This window comes from Hyperolius riggenbachi, chromosome 5 (assembly GCF_040937935.1).
Source record: "Hyperolius riggenbachi isolate aHypRig1 chromosome 5, aHypRig1.pri, whole genome shotgun sequence".
Taxonomy (NCBI): domain Eukaryota; kingdom Metazoa; phylum Chordata; class Amphibia; order Anura; family Hyperoliidae; genus Hyperolius; species Hyperolius riggenbachi.
The window spans coordinates 390,605,551-390,633,026 of NC_090650.1; the positions used below are offsets into that span (position 1 = coordinate 390,605,551).

At 46.2% G+C, this 27,476-nt stretch overlaps 1 long non-coding RNA gene across 1 annotated transcript; it reads left to right on the top strand.

The window, feature by feature from the left end:
* Positions 1–23,218, top strand: LOC137517841 (uncharacterized). The gene is made up of 3 exons (XR_011020687.1): positions 1–115; positions 2,162–2,201; positions 22,390–23,218. It is a non-coding gene; the product is annotated as an uncharacterized lncRNA (long non-coding RNA).
* Positions 23,219–27,476: the final 4,258 nt, after the last annotated feature.

The window sequence follows — 27,476 nt, forward strand, 5'->3', positions numbered from 1 at the left end:
GAAGGGAGTTTGGAATTTCTGTGGGGTTTTTGTCACTGTATGCGATTGTTCTAATGCCGCTGTAAAGTCTTGAATTAGAAAGCAGTGATCTAACAACTCTCTCATCCAGCCGCAGGTAGGTTGTATAATGAAATGGGATTTCCAAAACATAAGACTACTCAGTAGCGTAGCTAAGAAGCTATGGGCCCCGGTGCAAGTTTTACATGGGGCCCCTCAAGCACTCTATATATAATAATTTATACGGCGGCCCAAAACCTGCCAAGGATTTCCACAGTGTCAGAGGTGTAAGTAGGGGATGGGAAACAGTTTATTAACGATTACAACTATTTAAATCTTTTATAGAAGTGATTATTACCAGCACAGGGCCAATAGAGAGTCAATACTGTGCTTGAGGGAGGGCCACTCAGGGCCCCTCTGACCCAAGGGCCCCGATGCGGACGCTACCTCTGCAGCCCCTATTGCTACGCCACTGTGACTACTGCTTACAGGTACATTACTGCTCAGTTATATGAGAAAAAGGAAAATATAGCATAGAGAGCGACATACCAGCAGAAAATGACATGCTTGCAATGTTTTGGAAATTCTTACCTTGATCAAATCAGTAAACTCATCTCTTTTGTATGACAACGTTTTAAGTGTCATTTTCATGTCCTGTCACCTGAATGTTTGTTTTTGTGTTAAGGCTCGTACACACGCCGTACTAAAGGCAACGACGGGTTCGTCGTCACCTCCCGCTGGGCGGGTTTTCAGCAGACAGTACAGCGTGTGTACAGTCTGTCGGCTGAATGATAAGGCTGTTTCTGAATGATCCGCCGGGGAGGTGACGACGGACCCGTCGTTGCCTTTAGTATGGCGTGTGTTCGAGCCTTTATTCTGACTGAGGTTGGCAAGGTAGGCTAACGTTGTTAAAGCAAACCTGAAGTGAAAATAAACTTATGCGATAAATGCATTGTATGTGAAGTACAGATAAGAAATAGAACATTAGTTGCACTAGCAAAGAAAAGAGTCTCATATTGTTTTCCAGTGCAAGAAGAGTTAAAAAAAACTTCAGTTGTTATCTATGCAAAAGAGCTTCTCTGAGCTATTCGACCCAAATACAGTCCTGTTTTCTGAAGCACTTAAACAACCAAGAAACAGTGACAGACAGCTTGAGATAAGGTTTTACTGCAGGAGAGTTCAAAGGGTTATTATATTTGCTTTGTTTTTGTTTTGTTTTTCAACTTAAGACAGAGTGTCGTTTTAAAACTGCAAATGTGATAGAATAATGCAATGTTATTAAAAAAAAAAAGCTATATAACTGAAAATAAAAATATGAGACTCTGATCTTTGCTACTAATGTTCTATTGATCATCTGTACGTCACATACAATTCATTATATCATACGTTGTTTTTTTTTTCGCTTCAGGTTTGCTTTTAGGCTGCTTTCACAGTGGGACGTTACAGGCGCACGTTAGTGCAGCCAGTAACACAGCCCAACTCACAGTAATGAAAAATCAATGGGCTGTTCACAGTGCCCACGTTGCGTTACATTGTAACGCAGCACGTCAAGTTAAAGTGCTGCGTGCTGTACGTTATGCTCGGCTAAGCCGCTTTAGACTGTTTGCACATGCTCAGTGATGTTGGAGGAGGAGGTCTCCCCTCCTCCTCCTTGGCCAGCCACATGGCTAATTAATATTCACTGCACGGTGTGACGTGCAGTGTTTACTTCCTGGAGCGCCGCCCTGTGCGGCGATTGGCTGGCGGGACCACGTGATGCGGATCACGTGGTCTCCGCATCTATAGCACAGAAAAGGCGCACCAAGAGCTGCATAACGCGGCTCTAGGTAGCGTCCTCCTCCAACACCACCAGGTGTTGCGTTAGGGGCACGTTATGCAACCTATAACGTCCCCTAAAACGCAACGTCCTGGTGGGAAAGAGGCCTAAAGCTACAAAGAGCACCTATTGGCAACGGCATTAACATAAATCCCGTTAAATCATCCTAGCCATAGGTGAAGAGTGTGATGCTACTAAAGTATAATAAATGCTTAAATAAAGGAGGTCATTATGTAGAGAAATAATCATTAAAACCAAATAAATAAAATGTTTCCTTAATTGATTAATTGAAAATGGCTTTTACTTTATGTTCCCTGTAATATTTTTTTTTATTTTACATATATACAGCTTTGCTTGAAACAAGAAATCTGTAGAATGCTGCAACATGGTAAATTATTTGAGTGCCTTTCTGCATAATATTTGGGCTTTTCTTTGACCTAATCTTATGGGATAAGCATGTGCATGTACAGTTCCAAGCATACATACAATAAGGCTATGTTCCTTTTTTTATTTTTCTAACTGTAAGGGTTAAGAATTCAGATATGGCAGTTTCTATCCATCAGACTATAGCCTAACTCTCACTGATAAGTAATTACAAGCCATAAAACTCTTGCCTGGTACAGAACAACTTTTAAGAGCAGGGAATAGAAAACAAAGGTAAATATTTCACTCTCATTCGGCTGAGACAGTCCAATTTGACACAAGCAGCCTCTAGGTTCCATCTGTGAAACAGTTTTTTATTTTCTATACAAAATGTGCATCTCACCATCCTCAAGAGATTTCCTGTCTTTTTTGTCTTATACGGGAATGATCAATGAGCTGAAAATAATTCTGACTTGCTTGCAAATGTTATGCAAATTATATGTAGTTTGGAACTGAGCCATTGGACAGGAAGTGCTGTATACAATTAGCATTTAATTTGCAAAAATATTTTCATCTCATTGATCATCTCTGTATAAGACAAGGTAGCTACTCAGTTTTTCAATAAGATATGTCGCACTGGGCCTAATCAGTTTTTCTGCAGGTTTTTTCCTAGGTGATATTTTACATCTCATCCATAAAATGCCCTTGAAGCCACCAGCAAGCAAAAATAAAAAAAATAAAAAAATACTCAGAATAATTTTAACAGTGCTTTTCACCTACATGTTGGAACTTTTTCAGTTGCAGAGTGTTGAAAATTTATTTTAAAGGGAATATGGAAAGTATCTCCTAGGAGAAAACTTAGGAGAAAAAGTGAATTAGATCGGGCCCATTATCCCTTTCTCACCAGCTATAAAATAACCTCTCAAGCAATAAAAGTACTCAAAACAAGTTAATTACCATTAAATTAATTGGTATCAATGTATTTGTATTACTTGTTTGCATGTTGAAAATATATTACATAAATAAGGTTAAAAGGAGATAAGATAAAATGACTCACAAGAAAAATGAAATGTACCAGAGTCTAGGGGTTGTGTATGTATGCAATTCAGCACATAAATTACCACTGCATACTGAACCCTTCATTCATGCTTGGCTCATTATGTTAACATGCCTTGACTACTGCAATGCCCTTCTGTCTGGTCTCCCTATGACCCGAACAGCCCCACTGCAGTCCATCATGAATGCGGCAGCCAGAATTATCCACTCCTCCCATCGCTCCACCAGGGCGGCTCGGCTCCCCTCCGTCTTCTTATCCAGTTCAGAATCAGATTCAGGATACTGTGTCTGATCTACAAATCTGTCCACAAAACCTGTCCAACCTACATTTCCGATCTTACTCAGAGGTACACACCTAGCCGCTCACTCCGCTCTTCCAATGAACTTCGCCTGACCGCCCCCCCCCCCGATCACTCAGTCCCATGCACGCCTCCAGGACTTCTCAAGAGCTGCTCCAACACTATGGAACTCCTTACCTCCACCCATTAGGGCAGCCCCCTCCTTCAACATCTTCAAGAAAGCCCTCAAAACTCACCTTCTCACTCTGGCCTGCTATCCCTCACAAGTGCTCTAAACCCACAGCTGAATTCTGGTTCCCTACCTTTTCGTGTCCTTACCTCTTCCTCTAGATTGTAAGCCTTTGGGCAGGGTCCTCCTCCTTTTGTGTCCTACCTGATCATGCACCTCCATTACTGTGCACCCATGTTATGCATCTGAGTGAACCTAACTTGCCTAATGTCCATGCTCCATCCAGTGACTGACTAAGCATTACCTTGTATTCATACTGTGCTGTGTGATCTGGTTTTCTTGTATTCCTGTATTGTCATCAGGGCCGGATTTCTGGCAAGGCCACATAGGCCATGGCCTAGGGCACTAGAAATGTAGGGGCGGCTCAATGAAGGGCAGTAAAGCTGTTCTATGCAGCCATCCCTATCTACAAGGACAGCTTTAACATTTGAACTCTCTGTCCTGTACTTGTCATCCCTGCAAGACATGTAAGCTCCATCCTGAAGGTACTGTACATATCAGCCTAACTCACATGGTGACACAATAAATGGGTCCATCATTAACGAGAAGGCAAACATAACTTAAAAGTTATTAAGGAAAATACAACTTATAATCTATATGCGTATTACTAAAATATCTAGGGCTTGATTCACAAAGCGGTGCTAACAGTTAGCACGCTGGTGAAAAGCCCTTTATCACGCCTAAACTTAGTTTAGGCGTGATAAGTTTAGGTGTGATAAGTTTAGGTGTGATAAGTTTAGGCGTGATAACTATAGCACCAACTGGGTTAGCACCGCAGTGCACAGCTGATCAAAAGTTTTGCGCTAGCAAAGTCTGGTGCACTTCGCATAAAGTTTAATGGCGCTGCTTTGCGTGCGGGACTTTGTGCGCGATCTAAACTTATCTAAACTTATCACGCCTAAACTTATCACGCCTAAACTGGCTTTTCACCAGCGTGGTGCAATGGTTATCACGCCTAAAGTCTTTTAGGCGTGCTAACTGGGTTAGCACCGCTTTGTGAATCGAGCCCCTATTGTCTGTGAAACCAATGATGGAAAATAAGGAGAATTCTAATTGGGGCACACAGAGATAACACCCATACAGACGGTATAGTTGGCCTAGGGCGGTAAAAAGTACAAATCCGGCCCTGATTGTCATATTGCTGTTTGTCACCCCTAAATATTGTCTGTAACCTAAACTAATGTCCAGCGCTGCGTAATATGTTGGCGCTTTATAAATACAATAAATAAATAAATAAACATGAAGGGGATGAGCATGGGGGTCCACTGCTGACATTTTTACAGGTCCCATCACCAGGCAGAGACAAAATAAATAATGTGAGTAGGGATGTTTGATGAGATGCTAATAATTCAGAGTTAATGCAGAACTATGCAAATGTATTGAGCTGGAAAATGGACCAATCAATTCCTACCTTCGCTTTATTCAATGGGTCCATTGTTGTACCGCATACGTTGCATAAAAAATTATAATAATCTTGCATCAGCACTACGCAACCCTACTTGTGAGCTTGTGTGTGTAATATGCAGATTTCTACACCTGTCTGCTGTTTGGAGGGAGGATGCCATGCAAGGGGAGGAGTACACCTCTGTCCCAAAGCACTGTGCCCACTGTTGGGGGATACAGAAAACCCAGGCGAAAAGTTCATTGAATAGAGGTCACAGAGGCATTGTCACAAAAGCTTGCTTAACATTACACATATACAAGCAATGCATGTTAAAGAGGCACTGCAATGGTATGTAGTAGAATACAATGCATTATTTAGGATATGATACAGGTATTCTTTAGTATACCCAATTTAAATGAAAGGGGCACTATGGTGAAAAATTGTAACATTTAAAATATGTGCAAACACAAACAAATAAGAAGTAAGTTTTTTCCCAGAGTAAAATAGGCCATAAATTACTTTTCTCCTATGTTGCTGTCACTTACAGTAGGTAGTAGAAATCTGACAGAAGCAACAGGTTTTGGACTAGTCCATCTCTTCATGGGGGATTCTCATGGAATTATTTATTTTCAAAAGCACTTAGTGAATGACAGTTGCTCTGTCCAACTGCCAAAAAACTGTGTAGCGGGCAGGGAAGCTGGCCAGCATCATTGTTTAAATCCTTTTTAGGGAATGTCTTTATAAAGAATAAAAGCCTTGCTGAGAATCCCCTATGAAGAGATGGACTAGTTCAAAACCTATCACTTCTGTCAGATCTCTACTACCTACTGTAAGGGCCCGTTTCCACTGAAGCGGTTTTTGCTCCGAATCCGCAGAGTTTCCCCGCAGGCAAATCGCACTGGGAAACTCTGCCATTGGAAACTATGGCGAATCGCTTACCCTAGCGATTCGGCCGACACTGCCCACAGTTTTCGTGCGGGAGGCTGCGAATCCCATAGCAGTGCATGGCACAGCTTCTGGGATTCGCCTGCATTCCCGCAGACCCGGAAGTGCCGCCGCGTGTCTCGCAGCCGCGCGCGGTGGCTAGTGGAAACGGCCCCTTAATGACAGCAACATAGGAGAAAAGTCATTTATGACTCATTTTACTCTGGAAAAAACATACTTCTTATTTGTCTATGATTGCACAGATTTTAAATTTTACAATTTTTTCGCCATAGTGCCCCTTTAATGATCTTGATTTCAGCACAAAGCCTCTGAAGACACGGTACACACAAAACATTTATTGGGCAGACACATGCTGCCCTACAGCCTCATCACAGCTACTGGTATGTCATGCATGGTTTAAACAGCTTAGTTTACTGCTATGTCAGTCTGAGCAGCAAATTTAAATAAAGTGGTTTTAAGTAATGTGAATAGTGCCGGACCATCTATCTATGGAATATTAGATCAGATTTCAGCATCTTCTGCTGAAGAGGGGTGAGGAGTATTTCCCTTCTCAGCCACGTGTCACACTGAACTGCCCTCAGCCAATCAATGAAGAACAGGAATGTGGGAGGGGAGATAGCAAGATTCCTTCTCATCAGCAATTTACCAGAATATAGACAGGCTGACTGAGATCACATTTATTACAGCAGAAACATTTATGATTATATTAGAATACTTGCAATGACTGCATGTAGATTACATAATTGTAACAATCGTTGGAGAGGCAGCTGCGGTGAACAGCGCTACCACCGCAGCTGCCTCCAGCTCCCTGTCTAGCAATCTATCCGTGCCTCAGGCGTCTAGCACGCCGAGGACAGGTCTGTCAGTTGCACATAGGGTTGCTTTGGCTCGTGCGCGCGCGCACAGACAGGACCTTTATGCGGGGAGGAGGCGCGTCAGCTGACCGGCCGGTCGGCTGACGTCAGAGGAGACGCTCGCTGCTCCTCATTGGCTGATAGGAGGGGGCATGCCAGAAGGGTCTCCTCTGCTTCATAAGCCTAGCTGAATCACTCGCAACTTGTCTGCTGTTGCGAATACTTCGTGTTAGCGCTCAGACCTTAGATAGTTCCGTTGTGCTTTGATCCGGGAGGAAACCGGGGATTTCACACAAGATAGGAATTGTTTGATAGCTTAATTATCTAACTTGGTTAGACTGTATATTATCTGTGTATGACTCTGGCTCGTTCTGACTATCCTTCCGCTCAGTGATTCTGTACCTCTGGCCATCTGATCTTGCTGCCGACTCTGCCTGTTTAACCTTCTTGTCTTTGCTTCTGATTTTGTACTGTATCTGTCTGTCTGTTGCCAACCCAATTAGTCTGACCACTCTACTCTAACCAGGGGGCTCTGTACTATTAGGACCCCACCAGCTCCTCTGGTGAGGTATTGCTAACCTATCAGTACTACTGTTGCACCAAGCACTATACCTTGCTAGTAGCTATCATATCAGCGGTCTAGTACACTTGTATTATTGGTGATTCTGCAGATCATCGTATAATCAGGTATATATCTGTATTATAGGTGATACTGCAGATCACCTAATAATCAGAACTCTGTTTCTTGCTGACACAAATCGTTACAGAACAGCAGACCATAATGTCTATGGACGCACTGCGTAGCCAGGTTGAGGCATTGACCACAGCGGTGAACAATGTAACCGTGCTGGTCAATGCCCAACAGACTCAGATCACCCAGCTGTCTGGAGTTGTGCGGACCCTCCAGACTGCAACCGCACCAGTGCAGTCCCCTCCAGTTATAGAGCCTAGAATGCATCTCCCTGAAAAGTTTTCAGGGCACAGATCTGATTTTTAGAATTTCAGAAATCGCTGTCTTTCTTACTTTGAGATGAGACCTATTTCATCAGGGACAGAGAGTCAGAGGGTGACCTTCATTAAAACCCTATTATCAGGGGATTCACAGACATGGGCGTACAGTCTTCCTAGTGGTCATGAGGCATTATCATCAGTTCAGGAGTTTTTTAAGACCATGGCTATCATATACGATGATCCTGATATCGCAGTCACTGCTGAGAGGAAACTTAAGACCCTCAGGCAGGGACGTAACTCAGTGGAAACTTATGCCGCAGAATTTAGAAGGTGGGCTGTGTCGGCTAGATGGGGACAGTTCGCTTTATTAGATTGTTTCTTAACGGGGTTATCTGACCCAGTCTCTGATGAGATGCTAGGTCATCCAGAGCCTAAGACAGTAGACAAAGCGATTGCATTGGCGGTAAAGATTGATTGCCGCATTCGTTATCAAAGGCAGACTCGTGGGAGATATTCTGTGAGGTCTGTCCCTAACGCCTCTCCTTCACCTTCTCCCCCTCTGGATGAACCGATGCAGATCGGACATTCTAAATTATCAGAGGTAGAGAAGAACCGAAGACGGTCAGAGAGGCTCTGTTTATACTGTGCAGAAAAGGGTCATGTGGTACAGAATTGCCCTAAGAAGTCGGGAAACGCTGCCGCCTAGGTGTAGTTAGAGGTACTACCCTAGGCGAGCCAGCGTTACCTTTAACCGATAATTGATTGCTCCTCCCCTGTTCAATCACCTGGGAAGGTCAAAGTTTGTCTACTCAGGCATTTGTGGACTTTTTATCGACTATGATTTTGTTAAGAAATTAGGGATTCCCCTAATCCCTTTAGACAGACAGATTTCGGTTACAGCAGTGGATGACTCCCCTCTGCAGTGTAAAAAGCCTCTTTCTCAGACTCCCGTACTGTTGTGTCATGTGGGGGTATTGCATAGAGAAAAATTACAGGTTTTTTTGGCAACCTCCACTGTGATCCTTGGGATGCCGTGGTTGAAAAAGCATTCTCCTCAGATTGACTGGAGTTCCGGCCAGTTGTTAAGCTGGTCGTCCTTTTGTCATCAACATTGTATGGAGAAAGTTGCTGTTTGCGCCACCAAGATTCAGGTGGAGGGTGTACCTATGCAGTATGCAGAATTTGCTGATGTGCTTTGTCCCAAGTCGGCAGACAAACTTCCTCCACACCGAAGTTTTGATTGCCCCATTGAGTTAAGGCCAGGTTGTATGCCCCCTAGAGGTCATTTGTATAACCTTTCCAGTCCTGAAAAACTCGCTATGCAGGATTACATTAAGGAAAACCTGGCCAAAGGGTTTATTCGTCCTTCTAAGTCTCCGGCCGGAGCAGGTCTCTTTTTTGTCCAGAAAAAGGACGGTGGGCTTCGCCCCTGTATTGATTATCGGGGATTGAACAAAATTACCGTAAAGAATCGTTACACACTCCCTCTAATTGACGATTTCTTCTTTCAGGTGACTAATGCGAGTATCTTCTCTAAAATCGATCTGAGAGGGGCATACAACCTGGTACGCATAAGGGAGGGTGATGAATGGAAGACAGTGTTTAACACACCCGACGGGCACTACGAGTACCTTGTCATGCCCTTCGGGTTGTGTAACGCTCCTGCTGTCTTTCAGGAGTTGGTCAATGAGGTGTTCAGAGAAGTCCTGGGGAAGTTTGTTCTGGTATATCTGGATGATATACTGATTTTCTCATCTAGCTTGACAGAGCACAGGGAACATGTAAAGTTTATCTTGAAGAAACTTAGGCAGAATTCCCTGTACGCAAAGCTAGAGAAATGTCTCTTTGAAGTGTCTGAAGTTCCATTTTTGGGGTATATCATTTCTACCTCCGGGCTCTCCATGGACCCCGAAAAAGTCTCTGCCGTTCTGGAGTGGCCACAACCCATGGGGTTGAAGGCACTCCAGAGATTTCTAGGCTTCGCCAATTATTACAGAAAGTTTATCAAGGGATTTTCCTCTGTAGTGTCACCACTCACTGACCTTACCAAAAAAGGGGCTGACACTTATTATTGGTCACCTGAAGCACATTCTGCTTTCTCATCCCTGAAGAAATTGTTTTGCTCCGCCCCTATTTTGCGGCATGTGGATGTCGCTTATCCCTTTATAGTGGAGGTGGATGCATCAGAGATTGGGGTTGGGGCTGTACTGTCTCAACACTCGGGTTTCCAGGGCAGATTGCATTCATGTGCCTTCTTCTCACGTAAATTCTCTCCCACCTAGAGAAATTACGATATCAGCAACCGAGAGCTGTTAGCCATTAAACTCGCGTTTGAGGAATGGCGTCATTGGCTCGAGCCGGCAGAACATATGATTATGGTCTATACCGACCACAAAAATTTGGAATATATTGAAGGAGCCAAGAGGTTTAATCCTCGACAGGCCCGCTGGTCGTTATTCATTTCAAGATTCAGATTTATCATTACGTATAAGCCAGGGAATAAAGATGTCAAGGCAGATGCCCTGTCTAGATGTTTTGAGCCCGAGACAGTACAGCCACCAACTCCTGAGAACATACTGCCCGAGAAAATTGTCGTGGCAGCCACCGAGACATGGGGGGATTGGTTGCTTGCTTTGAGGCCCTATCAACAGGACGTTCCCGAGGGGAAACCTGACGGAGTTCTATTTGTGCCACTTCATTTTCGTCTGCAAATTTTACAATTGTTCCATGCACATAAAAATGCAGGGCATCCTGGGGTGACCAGAACGCAGGATCTGCTGTCTAGGTGTGTGTGGTGGCCAACACTGGTCTTAGCTTGTAGGGAGTTAGTCAGAGATTGTGCAGTCTGTGCCAGGAATAAGCCACCCAGACAGGCTCCTGTGGGCACCCTTCAGTCATTGCCAGTGCCTGAGGAACCATGGACCCATTTATCCATGGACTTTGTGGGCGAACTCCCCAGGTCCGAGAGTAAAACGGTTATCTGGGTGGTAGTCGACAGGTTCAGCAAAATGGCTCACTTTATTCCACTGGTCGGACTCCCCTCTGCCCAGGAACTGGCGGATCTCTTCATTCAACACATTTTCCGTCTACATGGGATACCAGAAAATGTGGTGTCAGATAGGGGAGTCCAGTTTGTGTCCAAATTCTGGAGAGCCTTTTGTCATCATCTTGGAATGAGCCTGTCATTTTCCTCCGGCTACCACCCACAAACCAATGGGCAAACTGAGAGGGTTAATCAGTCCTTAGAGCAGTTCCTTAGATGCTATGTGGCTGATGCGCAGTTAGAATGGGCGAAGTTCTTGCCATTCGCAGAATTTGCGCATAACAACCTGAAAAGTACCTCTTCAGGCTTTTCTCCCTTTCAGGTGGTGACGGGGAGATCTCCCAAATTCTCTCCATTGCCAGTGGTATCTTCTCCCTTCCCTGCTTTGGAAGATTGGCAGGGATCTTTTAAGGAGATTTGGTCCATGGTCAAAAGGAATCTGGAAAAGGCCTTTCAGACCCAGAAGAAACAGGCTGATAGAAAGCGGTCAGTGGAATGGGACTTTGTACCCGGGGACATGGTGTGGGTTTCTACTCGGCATCTGGCCCTAAAACAACCTTCAGCAAAATTGGGCCCCAGATTTATAGGCCCATACCCTGTTTCCAAAAAGATTAATAATGTCACTTATGACATTTCACTGCCACCCAGTATGAGAGGTGTAAAGTCATTCCATGTGTCTCTGTTGAAGCCGGCTGTGCATGTGGATTCCTCTCCCCCCTCCCCCCCCCCCCCCCGTGGTGATTGATGGTGAACCTGAGTATGAGATTGAGCAGATTTTGGATTCTCGTCGGGTGCGTAACTCGGTACAGTACCTGGTTCATTGGAATGGGTATGGGCCTGAGGAGAGATCTTGGGTGCCTAGGTCATCGCATGCATGCTGAAGAATTTAGGGAAAAGTTTCATGAATTGCATCCTGAGAAGCCAGGCAGGACGTGTCCAGAGTCCACACCTCAAGGGGGGGGTTACTGTAACAATCGTTGGAGAGGCAGCTGCGGTGAACAGTGCTACCACCGCAGTTACCTCCAGCTCCCTGCCTAGCAATCTAGGGTCTGTCAGCAGAACATAGGGTCGCATTGTCGCGTGCGCGCGCGCACAGACAGGACCTTTATGCGGGGAGGAGGCGCTCGCCGCTCCTCATTGGCTGATAGGAAGGGGCGTGCCGGAGGGGTCTCCTCTGCTTCATAAGCCTAGCTGAATCACTCGCAACTTGTCTGCTGTTGCGAATACTTCGTGTTAGCGCTCAGACCTTAGTTCCGGTGTGCTTTGATCCGGGAGGAAACTGGGGATTTCACACAAGATAGGAATTGTTTGATAGCTTAATTATCTAACTTGGTTAGACTGTATATTATACCATAAATTCATCAGGTGTATCAAAAACCTCTTCCTAACAACCTGAGCTAATTAAGATCTACACCTAGACTCTAGATTGCTTGTTGGCAGTCCTTAATAGCATATGATTCCTGGAGCATAGAAAAAAGGCTTTTTTCTTTTCTTTCTTTCCAGCAACAATTCCAAAAATAGATCGTATATTAAGATCCTATTCATGAGAAGAGTTGACCAATTTTGTGCAATAAACAGGTATCAGTTCCAACAGTGCATCACTCAGCCTCAGTGGATTCCGCGCGTTTGATATGTGCTGTCAGTTTTTCACACAGGCATCTTTTAAGACTTTATAAGTCACAATGCATAGATCAGCCTCAGTGGATTCAGCCCGTTTCATATGTGCTAATAGTCTCGTTTACAAACGCTTTTGTGACGTATGCGACCAAGCATTGCCGAGAGCTGAACGGAAAAGGGAGCTCTGAAGTACCCGGCTGAGTCTATAGCTTGAAGATCGGGGAGAGGAGCTTCTAAGACATAGAGGTACTCTGATTGAACATAGTTTGCTGTAAAGTCACGCTTGAAAAAGCGTTTGTAAACGAGACTGTTAGCACATATGAAACGGGCTGAATCCACTGAGGCTGATTTTGTACTGTATCTGTCTGTCTGTTGCCAACCCAATTAGTCTGACCACTCTACTCTAACCAGAGGGCCCTGACTCTGGTGAGGGGCTCTGTACTATTAGGACCCCACCAGCTCCTCTGGTGAGGTATTGCTAACCTATCAGTACTACTGTTGCACCAAGCACTATACCTTGCTAGCAGCTATCATATCAGCGGTCTAGTATACTTGTATTATTGGTGATTCTGCAGATCATGATATAATCAGGTATATATCTGTATTATAGGTGATACTGCAGATCACCTAATAATCAGAACTCTGTTTCTTGCTGACACAAATCGTTACAATAATAAACACAGAGCAGTGAGTACATTTAATGATTGATTTTGTGAATTTGATTGATCTTGTGGCTGGCAAACCCGCTTTAAATCACTGCATGAATGCAATAATGATCAAATTGTGATGATTTTTTAGAATCTACACAATAGGGTGGGTGATGGAGGAGGCCGGGGCAGCACATGGACACAGGAAGCCAAAAACACCCCCCTAAAGTTACCTTCATTCCCCTGTACAAATCATAGCCCAATGCCTGCTTACTTGCTCCACTCACAGGGATTACATCTCTCTACTGTAAAGAAGATACTTTTAGCATTGTACTGCAGCTATGGCAACCCATGTTAGCACAAGGATTAGGTTAAATATCTGGGGAAATGACGCCTGGGAGAGTAATTGCCACCTACTGCCGAATGAATTGGTTTTATTGCAGAAAAGCAGCTGTTTTTGGTTAATTAAACACTGATGTGCATAGGCTTTTCAGCTGATCCCTGCTCTTCCTTATACGGCGGAATGTTATCTGAATATTAATCAGGAGCATCTCCAGTAAGGGAAATTTGGGAGATTTAACCTTTGAATGACCCTCTGCAGCGTAATCATTATTCTGCTTTGCAAACATAATTTTAAAAGGTTTTCAGTGTTATTAACACATCACACAATTTGAAGTCTTTACAGATGCCCATACACCTCATTATTCAGTGTGTTTATTGATTTGTTGTTTTCTTTTTCATTATGTTTAGGGCTAATTTTAAATAGTTTTTTTTTATTTTTTAAATTAAAAACATGGAATATTACAAATGAATGTTTCTTTTTTAAAGCTCCATCTGCTGGTCCCATTGTCAAATTTTGCAAACAAAAAAGATGCCTTGCTTTACTGCTGTTATAAAAAAAAGGTGTCCAATGTTATAGAAGTCAAGTTTTGGTGACCGCTAACTAAAGAGAAATTCCATGTATGTTAAAGGACCACTATTGTGAAAATCTTAAAATCTAAAAAACATGTAAACACATACAAATAAGAAGTACATTTCTTTCATAGTCAAATGAGCAGTGCTCATGCTCATGCTCCCTTCGGCATCAGTTTCCTTTTTCTATTACATTTTTCCTTTGTTGCTGTTACTTACAGCAGGTAGGAGAAATCTAACAGAACCAACAGGTTTTGGACTAGCCCATCTCCTCATGGGGGATTCTCAAGGATTTTTTTATTTCCAAAAGCACTTAGTAAATGGCAGTTGGCTGCGTCCAACTGCCCCCAAAAAAAGTGTGCAAGGAGGCTGGGCGGCATCTTTGTATTAATCATTTTCAGAGAGTGTCTTTATAAACAATAAAAGCCATGCTGAGAATCCCCCATGAGGAAATGGACTACTCCAAACCCTTTCAGCTCTGTCAGATCTACATTACCTACTGTAAGTGACAGCAACCTAGGAGAATAATAATTTATGGCTCATTTTAATGTGAAAGAAATGTACTTATTTGTATGTGTTTAGATGTATTTTACATTTTTCGCGATAGTGGTCCTTTAAGACGGATGATAGTACCACACAGTGACGTAGCTAAGGAGCTATGGGCCCCAGTGGGAATTTTACTCTGGGCCCGCCCACCAATCAGGCTATATATAACAAATGATATGGACCACAAGAACTTGCCAGAGTATATCATGCCATGGTGCTACCGGTGCCCAATGGTATTGTCTGTGTAATACAATAATATACAATACAATAACATTTCTATAGCGCTTTTCTCCCATAGGACTCAAAGCGCTTAGGCTCTCTCAGATTCAGTAATTAGTAGGATAAAGTATTCACACAACAAAAGTTATATTTCTGCAAATGCCAAACTGAACAGGTGGGTTTTCAGTCTGGATTTAAACACGTCCAGGGATGGAGCTGTCCTGATCTGTTGAGGTAAGGAGTTCCAAAACGTAGGGGCAGCATGACAGAAGGCTCTGGGACCAAAAGTTTCCAAGTGGACTCTGGGTATGACTAGATTATTAGAACCTGTTGATCTGAGAATGCGGGGATTGCTACGCAGCTGCAACATATCTTTCATGTATCCAGGGCCTAAATTATTCAGGGATTTAAATGTCAGTAGGCCGATCTTGAATAGGACCCTCCATTCTATAGGTAGCCAGTGAAGGGAGTGCAGGACTGGCGTTATGTGGCAGTGACGGGGTTGGTTGGTTAGCAGTCTGGCAGCAGTATTCTGTATCAGCTGTAGTCGGTACAAGACCTTTTTTGGAAGGCCAGTGTAGAGAGCATTGCAGTAGTCCAGTCGGGATGTGATGAAGGCGTGGACTAAGGTTGGCAGATCTTCTGGGGGTATGAGGTGCTTGATTTTTGCAATGTTCTTCAGGTGAAAATAGGATGATTTCACCACAGCAGAGATTTGAGTTCTGAAGTTTAAATCCCAATCAATTAGAACTCCCAGGCTACGCACATGATCAGAGCTGCGCAGATCCGTGCCTCCTATTCCCAGTGGTGAAGACTGCAAGTTAAGTTGTTTTGTTATCATGCTCTGCCCTCCAATCAGAAGGACTTCAGTTTTGTCTGCATTTAGTTTCAGCCAGTTGTCATTCATCCATTGCTGTAGTTCACGTAAGCAGGCGTTTATAGTTAGAGTTGGGTCTGTCACACCAGGCTTGAAGGAAAGATATAGTTGGGTGTCGTCTGCATAGCAGTGGTATGTCAGGCCATGTTTTTGTGTAAGCCTTCCCCACCTTCCTGCGGGGTTATGCATACATTTTGCTTCATTGTCTCATACACTATGGATATGTATGTAGTGAAGAAAGGAGAAGGAGCACCAGCTTTGCTTACTAAGGTTTATCCACCCCTATCCCGTACCTGGTCTGCCTGTACTGCCAATGTGTTCGCAATAAACCTTAGCAAGCAGAGCTGGTGCTCCTTCTCCTTTGTTCACTACAAACTTGACGAATTCCTGTGAGCACAACTCGGGGAAAAGGGGCAAACACTTTGGGTCTGCTGTCAGCTAGCACCTGGTGCCAACCAATCTAATCTCTATTGAACTATGGATGTGTATTGTTATTTCTCTTGAAATGTTTTGAAGAGAAAAAGTGACTACTCTCTAGAGGGGCTATGCTGTACTCTGCATTTGCCTTCCCCAGTGTATGTAAGAATGGCTTTTGGTTTTCCTGAAATGTTTGTTCTGCTTCCAATTTACAGTGTTTTGCAGCGCTGAGTTCAAAGGAAACACAAAATAAGACTATCATCGCTCTACCTCAGATGTGTAACTACAGTCAGCAATTCCGGATTTATACTCTTTGTGCCCCCCTAGGCCAAGTATGTCGTGGCTCCACTTTCTTGTGCAGCAGTGCCGCTCCCATTGCTGTAGCCCAGGCATGGGCAAACTTGGCCCTCCAGCTGTTAAGGAACTACAAGTTCCACGATGCATTGCAGGAGTTTGACAGCCACAGTCATGACTCATAAAGGCAAATGCATTGTGGGACTCGTAGTTCCGTAACAGCTGGAGGGCCGAGTTTGCCCATGCCTGCTGTAGCCCCTCTCTCTCTGCATTTACTGCAGCCCCTCTCTTTCACGAATTGCTCCCTTCGGCATTAGTTTCCTTTTTCTATCTGTTGCACCCTATTTTCAGCCTCCTCTTTCATATGTAGCAACTCCTCTTTAATGTTCAGGAGCCCCCTTGGGCTGCAGCCTCCCGACGCCCAGGCCTTTCAGGTCTTTCCAGAAATGTGTCCCTGAGAGTCAGCTGAGTCTCCCCGCAGTGATCTGTCGACTGCACCCTCACCTCCCCACACACACACACACGCACAGTATGAACCTTCATCACAGGGGTACTGGCTCCTGCACCTACAGTAAGAGCAGCAGCAGAGCCATACATTGCCTGTTTCTGGTGACAGGACAGGTCCTCCGCTCTGCTCCTCACTGTACAAAGGCTGTACAGCACCGTGCAACTCTCACCTGCATGCTATACAGGGCTGGGAGCCGGATGGGGGCCACATGCCATTTGTACAGTGAGAAGGAGTAGGGATGCTCCTTCTCACTGGGGACTTGTGCAGAAGGATAAGCCATATATCGGCTGTATCCTGCACCCCATGTCTCCCAGCGGCGTTTTCCTTCGTACACCCCAGATATCTGGCCAAATCAATGAGTAACATTTCTAGCATGTTGATGTCTCTAGGTTTAGTGCAGTCAATGACGTATTTATTATGCAGTGGAGGAGAGACCACATCCGTGGGGATGCCTGAGATGCCCTTTGTTTCTGTTAACACTAATCACTCCCACTCACCACTTCCTCCCAGGAAGATAATGCATTGCATTACATGGGTGGCTAGATTCAGAGCAGCAATGTCTTTGTTATACTGCCTGTTGATGTCAATCTACCTCCAATGTATATAGTTGGTCTAATAGGTATTGTTTTTGTGAGAGACAGTGGGTTTAATCACTTAAGCACCAGCGGTCTCTGCCCCCTTAAGGACCAGAGACTGCTGGTACAATACTGACAGAATCCCGACGAATCGCCGCGCATACCCGCCGCAACCGACGTCACCTTCGCACGCTGGGATTCTCCTGACATAAACTCTGCCTGTCTCTATGATGGCAGAGTCATATGAGCCGGTCAGGAGCCGCTTGTATTGGCTTCTGACCGTGTCTATCCATGTAAGCCAATGGGAGCGGCTTACATTGATGGACATCAATGTAAGCCGCTCCCATTGGCTTACATGGATAGACACGGTCAGAAGCCAATAAAAGCGGCTCCTGACCGGCTCACATGACTCTGCCGTCATAGAGACAGGCAGAGCTTGTGAGCTGCGTCGAGACACGTCGGGTTTGATCGGCGGGGAACGACGGAAACGGCGGATGCGCGCAGCAGTGACTAATTGAAATCTACGCCCTGCCAGCCAGGAGTCTACCAAAACTAGATTTCAATTACCTCGGTCCTTAAAGAAAACCTGAACTGAAAATTAAAAGTCAAAATAACCATACACAAGTCATACTTACCTCCTGTGTAGTCTACTCCTCGATCTCTTTTTCCTCTCCTGCATCCTGTTTGTCCACTGTGAACAATGGAATTCTCCGTCCTCCATGTGGCCATTACACAATAACAGCTTTCTGGTCAGCACACAGTTAAACTGTAACATCGTCCACCTGAGCCATAGGGAAACATGGACACATCAGTTCTCCTCTCAGCTGTAACTGACAGCAACTGATATATAACTGACAGCAACTGATATATTTCAGTTCTGACAAAATGTTGTCAGAACTGGAAGGGATCATTGTCAGAAAAAAATGGTGAGCTTCTGAGAGGAACTGATGGCAAGGTAACTATGTAATGTTCATTTGAAGTTACTTCATGTGTTTATTTTAAATAATTGTACTCAGTACAGGTTCCCTTTAAGTAGTTAAAGGATACAAGAGACTTGTACACACCTTCCAACCTGCCTGCTAGTTGGGCAGATTGATCCACAGGTTGGATCTGGCGAACAACCTGTTATCAGTTGGTCATCTGGATGTTTGTCAGCTGTACACACACCAAACTTATCTTTCAAAAGACTAGTTTGGAAGATGGACAGATAGTTGGTATGTGTGTATGAGCCTCTAGCTGTACTTCACACATAATTCATTATCTCATAGGTTTATTCTCACATCAGATTCCCTTTAAACTGGTACTCCGTCTCCAAGTACCGCAATAATGAATCTGAAATGTTGTTTCATGACATGACATGAGCTGGTAATGGTGTCTGTCTTTTTTTTTGTAACAGGTCTAAAGGCGCGTACACACGCCATACTGAAGCAATCGACGGGTCTGGCAGACCCTCCCGCTGGGCGGATGTTCTGCCGACAGTAGCACGTGTATACATGCTGTTGGCAGACTGATAAGACTTATCAGTCTGCCGACAGCATGTGCACACGTGCTACTGTCGGCAGAACATCCGCCCAGCGGGAGGGTCTGACGGACCCGTCGTTTGCTACAGTATAGCGTGTGTGCGAGCCTACTATTGGCCACCAATGATTTATAGGGCACTGTATGTGTTTGTGGGGACAGGCTACCTAATTATGTTATTTGAAGGAACATTGCCTAATTATGTTTGTTGGAGCAAGTTGGAAGTATTATGCTTTGGAGAGTACACACTGCCTACGGCAATTGTATTGGCGGCAATCTACCTAATTAGGATGTTTATGTGGATATTCTACCGAATTATGTGTTTTGTGGTGAGACGTTGCTTAAGACAACTGTATCCTGTAAAAAAAAAAATAGATACTCACCTAAGTGGCTCTGAATTTCTTAGAGCCTTCCTGTTCCTCTCTGCCTCCAAAAGTCACAAGAAAGAAGACGGTCCGCACTTGTCAGTGACGTTATCCTTTATTGATGGACATATCCAAAACATCCAGGGCATCACATCACATAGCTGACATGTTTCGGACTAACCGTCCTTAATCATAGCATCAGCTATGATTAAGGACGGTTAGTCCGAAACATGTCAGCTATGTGATGTGATGCCCTGGATGTTTTGGATATGTCCATCAATAAAGGATAACGTCACTGACAAGTGCGGACCGTCTTCTTTCTTGTGACTTTTGGAATTGCTGGCCAGGTCGTGCACTGTCGTGGGTTTTGGTGGGATGCAGCGGTGTTCACTCTACGCAAGTATCCTCTCTGCCTCCAGTTGTTTAATTGCCATCCTTCCCCCTCCCCTCCAGTCTTCACCATACATGTGCCTGAAGGTGGGAAGATGGAGCGGGAACCTCGTTCATCAGAAAGTGTCGCTGTGAGGTTTCCCAATCCATCTTTCCAGTGAGTATTCAGCTTTAGAGTCTAGGAGAACTCATGGCAAAGCAGGTGATCAGTTTGGTCAGGTGATAGATATGTAAGTCTCATGGGCGTCTGCACGTCTGGCAAATTGGGGCGCCTGCCTCCCCCAGGCCGCCTGCTGCCCCCCCCTCCCCGGCCGCCCCCCGGTCGAATCAGTGGCAGCTCCCCTCGGTAAACCCCCACCCGACTCAGCGCAGTGAAGGGGGAGCATCAGGCACAGCAGCGGAGAAGGGGGGACGTCTCCCCCCCTTCCCTCACCTTGGGGCTCCCCCTTACTCTCTCCCCTCCTCCATAATTTAGCGGCGGGTGCAGCGGAGCAGAACACTTCCTCTATTCCATGCACATGAGGAAGGCTCTGTGCGCAGCTGGTCTTGTCTAGTCACTGACGTGAGACCAGCGACGCACAGATCTTCCTCTCGCGGGGGCAATAGAGTACCGTAAGTGTTCCGCTCTACTGCCGCCTGCTTAATTATGGAGGGGGAGTCGGACCGAGGAAGGGTGATCCCCAAGGTGAGGGAAGGGGGGGAGACGTCACCCCTTACCCGCCATTGTCACTACCACAACTGGGGGGTCCCTGTCACTACCTGAACTGGGGGGGGTCCCTGTCACTACCTGAACTGGGGGGTCCTGTCACTACCTGAACTGGGGGGTCCCTTTCACTACCTAAACTGGGGGGGCGGTCCCTGTCACTACCTGAACTGGGGGGGGGTCCCTGTCACTACCTGAACTGGGAGGGCTCCTGTCACTACCTAAACTGGGGGGTCCCTGTCACTACCTGAACTGGAGGGTTCCTGTCACTACCTGAACTGGGAGGGCTCCTGACACTACCTAAACTGGGGGGTCCCTGTCACTACCTGAACTGGAGGGGGGGGGTCCCTGTCACTACCTGAACTGGAGGGTTCCTGTCACTACCTGAACTGGGGGTCCCTGTCACTACCTGAACTGGGGGGCTCCTGTCACTACCTAAACTGTGTGGTCCCTGTCACTACCTGAACTGGGGGCCCTGTCACTACCTAAACTGGAGGGCACCTGTCACTACCTAAACTATCCAGGCCAGCCAGCCCAGCATCACCGCCAGCCAGGCCAGCCCAGCCCAGCATCACCGCCAGCCAGTAGAGGAGAATTCAGAAGCCAGGTGAGAGGTGTCTACCATATTAAGGGGGCATTCTGCCTATTTATGTGAAATGCTGTCTATTTGTGTGCCTCATGACTGCTGAATTTGTCTTGTTGGGGGCCTCATGATTGCTGAATTTGTCTTGTTGGGGGCCTCATGATTGCTGAATTTGTCTTGTTGGGGGCCTCATGATTTATTGGGGGCCTCATGATTGCTCAATTTGTCTTGTTGGGGGCCTCATGATTGCTGAATTTGTCTTGTTGGGGGTCACATGATTGCTAACTGGGAGACTATGGCAAAAGCTGAATCATCATATGAGACAATAGCATTAAACCTACTTTTTTAGCTTTTTAAAACAAAATTAAAACTGGAAGGTTCTAAAAAGATAAATACATTTTTCAGGAGTAGGATGGATTAAATTGTTTATCTTCACAGTTTATTTTCAACTTGGATTTTCCATAATGTTCATGTATGAGTTAAAACATTTGTATGTAGTTTAAATTGCCGTGTTGGCACTTTGTGATAGATAAGTGACTTTTGGGTTGCTGTTTGGGCACTCGGCCTCCAAAAGGTTTGCCACCACTGTCCTAGTCTAATGTTCCACCATTGCTAAGTTCATGTAAATTTGGCTCCACCTAAACTCCACCCACATTCTGGTCCATGACCACACCCATTTTTCGGCGCGCCACACAATGTACCTCCAATTTTTGGCGCCCACTCCTTTTTGCCAACACCCCCCCCCCGCCCCCGGAAAATGTTCTGTGGATGCCCATGGTAAGTCTCTGACTTTCTAGTCATGCAGCTTTATGCTATTGCGCCAGTGCAGACTGGACTTGTGCAGGCATAGTGTAGCTGCATTCTTACACGGAGCAAAGCACGGCCGTGAATTAGAAGAGGGTGGGTGGGGTCCAAGAAAATATGGGAAGGCCTCTACTTTAGCAAATATTTAACTTGTTTTCATTCCTTTGAGGTTTATTTTAACATATTTTTCACAGATTTGATTTAAAGTGTCCAGCAGCTAGACTGTGTGGGACAAAAATGAAATGGCCAATTAACACACTGGGGCAAAACTAGGCTCCTCCCTCCCTTACTGTAGCAGTTATCTGCTTGCCTTTTTGCTCTTTAAAATGACTATTGTCTTGTCTGTCTTTGTTCTTGTTATCTTCTTCGCATCTCTCTCTTGCACTTTTTTTTTTTTTTTAATTTCACACCCTGCAGGATCTCACAGAAGTTCTCTTTTTTTTGTTTTTTTCTTTTTCTTCACGTTTACGTTACCAGGCGATGACTCATCTGTGACTCCCCACCTCCAGAGGTCTGCTTCCTCACGATGCCTAGAATCAGAGGTGGTGAAACGCGTCAGTAAATATATACGTGCCACCAGGACCCTGCTGCTGTACATCGCATGTCACATGTTCCCAGAATTACTTGGACAGCTTGTAAGGAAGCAAAACCCACAGAACTGGATTCTTAAGTCACTGCACACATATGCACACATGTAATTATCACACATGGGAATTCCTCACCATTTATTATTCAAGTGTTTTGCTGTCAGTTCGGAAATGTGATGGCATTTCTAAAGTAGAGGAACGCTGGGCCCCCTGAATGAAGAGCTAAATGGCTTAGCTGCCAGGTGTCATTTTCTCCACAGCTGTCCATTTTTTTTAGTTTTATAGTAGATTTGCATCAATAAATGCACATTTTAAAGGGTACCTGAAGTGACATAGGGCCTGAAGCAAGAAAGGCCGGTGGATTTGCCATGGCAGTTTTACTGGACGTAACACCAGGGGAGCACCGCCATGCACGTCACTGGGATGATACACATGGTGCTGTGGTAACGTGTTGCGTAAGGCATGTTACCATAGCAACGCATGCATACCTATGCAGAGGGAAAATTCTGGATACAGGCTCGTACTGGGCCAGTGGGAGCTCAGCATTTTGCCCGGTAGGCCCCTTACTTACAGGGCCCTGAGCACTATAGGAGGGGTGAGGGGTCACAGCCAGGCACAGCGCAGGAAGGAGGAGAAGCGGGGAGGGGGGCAGTCTCTCCCCTCCCTCACCTGGGGGCCCCCCCCTTTCATGCAGCCTGCCCTGACCCAAATCCCTTCTTCTAACGACAGACCTCAGATCGTGGCGAAAGCAAAGTGACAGGCCGCGTACGCTATCCGCACTGAATGTATTCCAAATGCGGAAGTGACGTCATTGACCTCTGACGTCACTTCCGCATTTGGAGTACATTGAGCGCGCATAGCGTGTGCGGCCTGCGACTCTGCTGTCGCGCGATCTGAGGTCTGTCGTTATAAGAAGGGATTCAGGGACAGCTAGGCGGCAGGCCGCGGGGACCAGTCGCCGCGAGATCTGAGGTCTGTACTGCACCCTGCCCCTGCACAATGCCCCAGCACTCTGTCCCTGCACTGCACCATGCCCCTGCACCATGCCCCTGCACAATGCCTCAGCACCCTGTCCCTGCACTGCACCCTGCCCCAGCACCCTGACCCTGCCCCAGCACCCTGTCCCTGCATTGCACCCTGCCCCAGCACCCTGTCCCCTGCACTGCACCCTGTTCCTGCACCCTACCCAGCACCCTGTCCCTGCACCCTGCCCCAGCACCCTGTCCCTGCACTGCACCCTGTCCCAGCATCCTGTCTATGCACTGCACCCTGCCCCAGCTCCCTGTACTGCACCCTGCCCTAGCACCCTGTCCCTGCACCCTGCCCCAGCACCTTGACCCTGCTGCTGCACCCTGCCCCAGCACCCTGTCCAGTGGCGGCTCCAGGAAATTTTTTTAGGGGGTGCTATGCAGGTGCTGGACCAATTTCCGGGGGAGCTGACGACCTGCGGCGCGCGAAGTGCGCCGCGGCAAAAAATGGGTGTGGCTACAACCTGCGGCGCGCAAAGCGCGCCGCGGCGAAGAAATGGGCGTGGTCATGACCGGATGAGGGCGGGGCTAACTGTAATTTAAAGTGAACCCAGGGTGAGAGTGATATGGTGGCTGCCATATTTATTTCCTTTTAAACAATACTAGTTGCCTGGCAGCCCTGCTGATCTATTTGGCTGTAGTAGTGAACTGAATTACACCAGAAACAAGCCATGCAGCTAATCTTGTCAGTTCTGACAATATTGTCAGAAACCCCTGACCTGCTGCATGCTTGTTCAGGGTCTATGGTTGAAAGAATAAGAGGCAGAGGACCAGCACGGCAGCCAGGCAACTGGTATTGCTTAAAGGGAGATAAATATGGCAGCCTCAATATTATTCTCACCTCGGGTTCCCTTTAAAAGTGCAACGCAAAGACAGAGGGCCCAAGTTTTGGTGACCCTTTTCCCAGAAAATTCACATAATTGTGCAGGTTTTCTCAAGAAAATACACGTAATGTGAGCAGATTTTAACAAAAAACGTCCAATGACCCCAATATGCACAATCGGTAGCAGATATGGCTCCAATATGCACAATCGGTAGCAGATATGACCCCAATATGCACAATCGGTAGCAGATATGGCCCCAATATGCACAATCGGTAGCAGATATGGCCCCAATATGCACAATCGGTAGCAGATATGGCCCCAATATGCACAATCGGTAGCAGATATGGCCCCAATATGCACAATCGGTAGCAGATATGGCCCCAATATGCACAATCGGTAGCAGATATGGCCCCAATATGCACAATCGGTAGCAGATATGACCCCAATATGCATAATCGGTAGCAGATATGACCCCAATATGCACAATCGGTAGCAGATATGACCCCAATATGCACAATCGGTAGCAGATATGACCCCAATATGCACAATCGGTAGCAGATATGACCCCAATATGCACAATCGGTAGCAGATATGGCCCCAATATGCACAATCGGTAGCAGATATGGCCCCAATATGCACAATCGGTAGCAGATATGGCCCCAATATGCACAATCGGTAGCAGATATGGCCCCAATATGCACAATCGGTAGCAGATATGGTCCCAATATGCACAATCGGTAGCAATTATGGCCCCAATATGCACAATCGTTATCAGATATGGCCCCAATATGCACAATCGGTAGCAGATATGACCCCAATATGCACAATCGGTAGCAGATATGACCCCAATATGCACAATCGGTAGCAGATATGACCCCAATATGCACAATCGGTAGCAGATATGATCCCAATATGCACAATCGGTAGCAGATATGACCCCAATATGCACAATCGGTAGCAGATATGACTCCAATATGCACAATCCGTAGCAGATATGACCCCAATATGCACAATCGGTAGCAGAAATGACCCCAATATGCACAATCGGTAGCAGAAATGACCCCAATATGCACAATCGGTAGCAGAAATGACCCCAATATGCACAATCCGTAGCAGATATGACCCCAATATGCACAATCCGTAGCAGATATGACCCCAATATGCACAATCCGTAGCAGATATGACCCCAATATGCACAATCAGCATCACCTGAAAAAGAAAAGAAAAACCCATTTACTCACCTACAGCCAGAAGACCTTCTTTCCCGACCTCCTGTCCCGAGTCCCGACCTCATTGTGGCGCGCAGCACCCGCGCGCCCACGATCCTCTTCCTTCCCGACGTCACGACGAGACTTCCTGCCTGCATGCAGAGAGCAGGGCTACGGGAAAATGGCCGCCCGAAGCCATGCACTGCAGACTCGAAGTCTGCAGAACAGGGCTCCGGGCGGCCATCTTACCGTAGCCCTGCTCTGCTGCTTCGGGCTGCCGCTGTGAACTGACTTGGCGTCTTTTAGACGCCTGAAGTCAGTTCACTCCAGGGGGTGCTTTGGGGGTGCTTGGACAATTCTAGGGGGTGCTCGAGCCCTGGCGCCGCCCCTGACCCTGTCCCAGCTGCACCCTGCCCTAGCACCCTGTCCCTGCCCCTACCCCAGCACCTTATCCCTGCACTCTGCCCCTGCACTGCACCCTGTCCCTGCCCCAGCACCCTGACCCTCATAATGGTGGGGGGCGATCCCGTGCCACGTGTGTGTGTGGGGGAGGGGGGCGGGACCCAGGCTGAAACTTTGCTGGTGGGCCCTTAGTGTCCCAGTCCGACCCTGTCTGGATAACATAGAGCATTCCCAATCCTCGGTTCATGCTGTCTCTCCTGCGTCGTTCCTGGTTGAAGTTACTCATCATCCTAGGTTTTCAGCAGTCCCCAGGAAGCCTTCAGAACTACTTGCATCCCCGAGTATTATTATTTAGTATTTATATAGGGCTGACATATTACGTAGCGCTGTACAGTATGTATATTGTCTTGTCACTAACTGTCCCTTAAAGGAGCTCTCAATCTAAAGCCTTCCATTGTCATATGTCTATATCATGTAGTGTATGTATTGTAGTCTAGGGCCAATTTAGGGGGAGCCAATTAACTTATCTGTATGTTTTTGGGATGTGGGAGGAAACCAGAGTACCCGGAGAAAACCCACACAGACATGGGGAGAACATACAAACTCCTTGCAGATAGTGTCCTGGCTGGGATTCAAATCGGGACTTAGCTCTGCAAGTTGAAAGCGCTAACCACTCCGCCACCATGCAGCCTGTTCCAAACACGAGTATATCCATACTGCGCAAGCCTGGACTTGACCGTCGTTGGAACTTCCTGGGGTCCTGAAGGATGCCTAAATTGTGCCGAAGAGTTATTCGACCTATCAGGGGACAGTGCTGGAACAATGGGACAGACCGAAGACCAGGAGGGCTCTATGGTATACCTATGGTAACATACAGTAGGGATCTATGAATCCTGAAGTTAAAGCGGACCTGAACTCAGAACTTCCTCTGCTCTAAAAGATAATCAACAGCATAATAACCTTTAAAGAAACACATTTCTTTCTTACAGCTCATACAAATCCTGCAATAAATCTGCAATTCCTGCCTTCATAGAAGCAGACATAGTGTTAACATGCTGTGTTTAAAAATTAGCTGCTCTGCCGAGGCAGCCAGCTGAGAGATTCAATTACAGTGGTGCTTAGTCACAGATGAGGGGGAAATTAGACAGGCTAAACTCTCTAAATACATGCAGGGTGCATTTTTCTTTCATTTTTCTTCTTTTCCTTCTGTCCTGTGTTCAGGTCCACTTTAATTTTCATTACAGACTCCTTTCTGCCGCCCGGACGTGATGCTCACGTCCAGGCTGCTGCTCTGCTGCAGTGCCGTGCTTCAGCGCCCTCCCGCGCACGATCGCGGGCGCGCCCCTGTATTGTCACCCGGTAGCCCTGGGATCAGTGAACGGGAACATGGTTCCCGATCACCGATCCGTGTCCCCAGCAGAAAAACCGAACCACTCTTACTAGAGGCTTCAGTCTTTCTGCAATTAAAATTTTCCGCGTCCTCCTTGTGCTTCCGGTTAGCGGGAAGCACAAGGA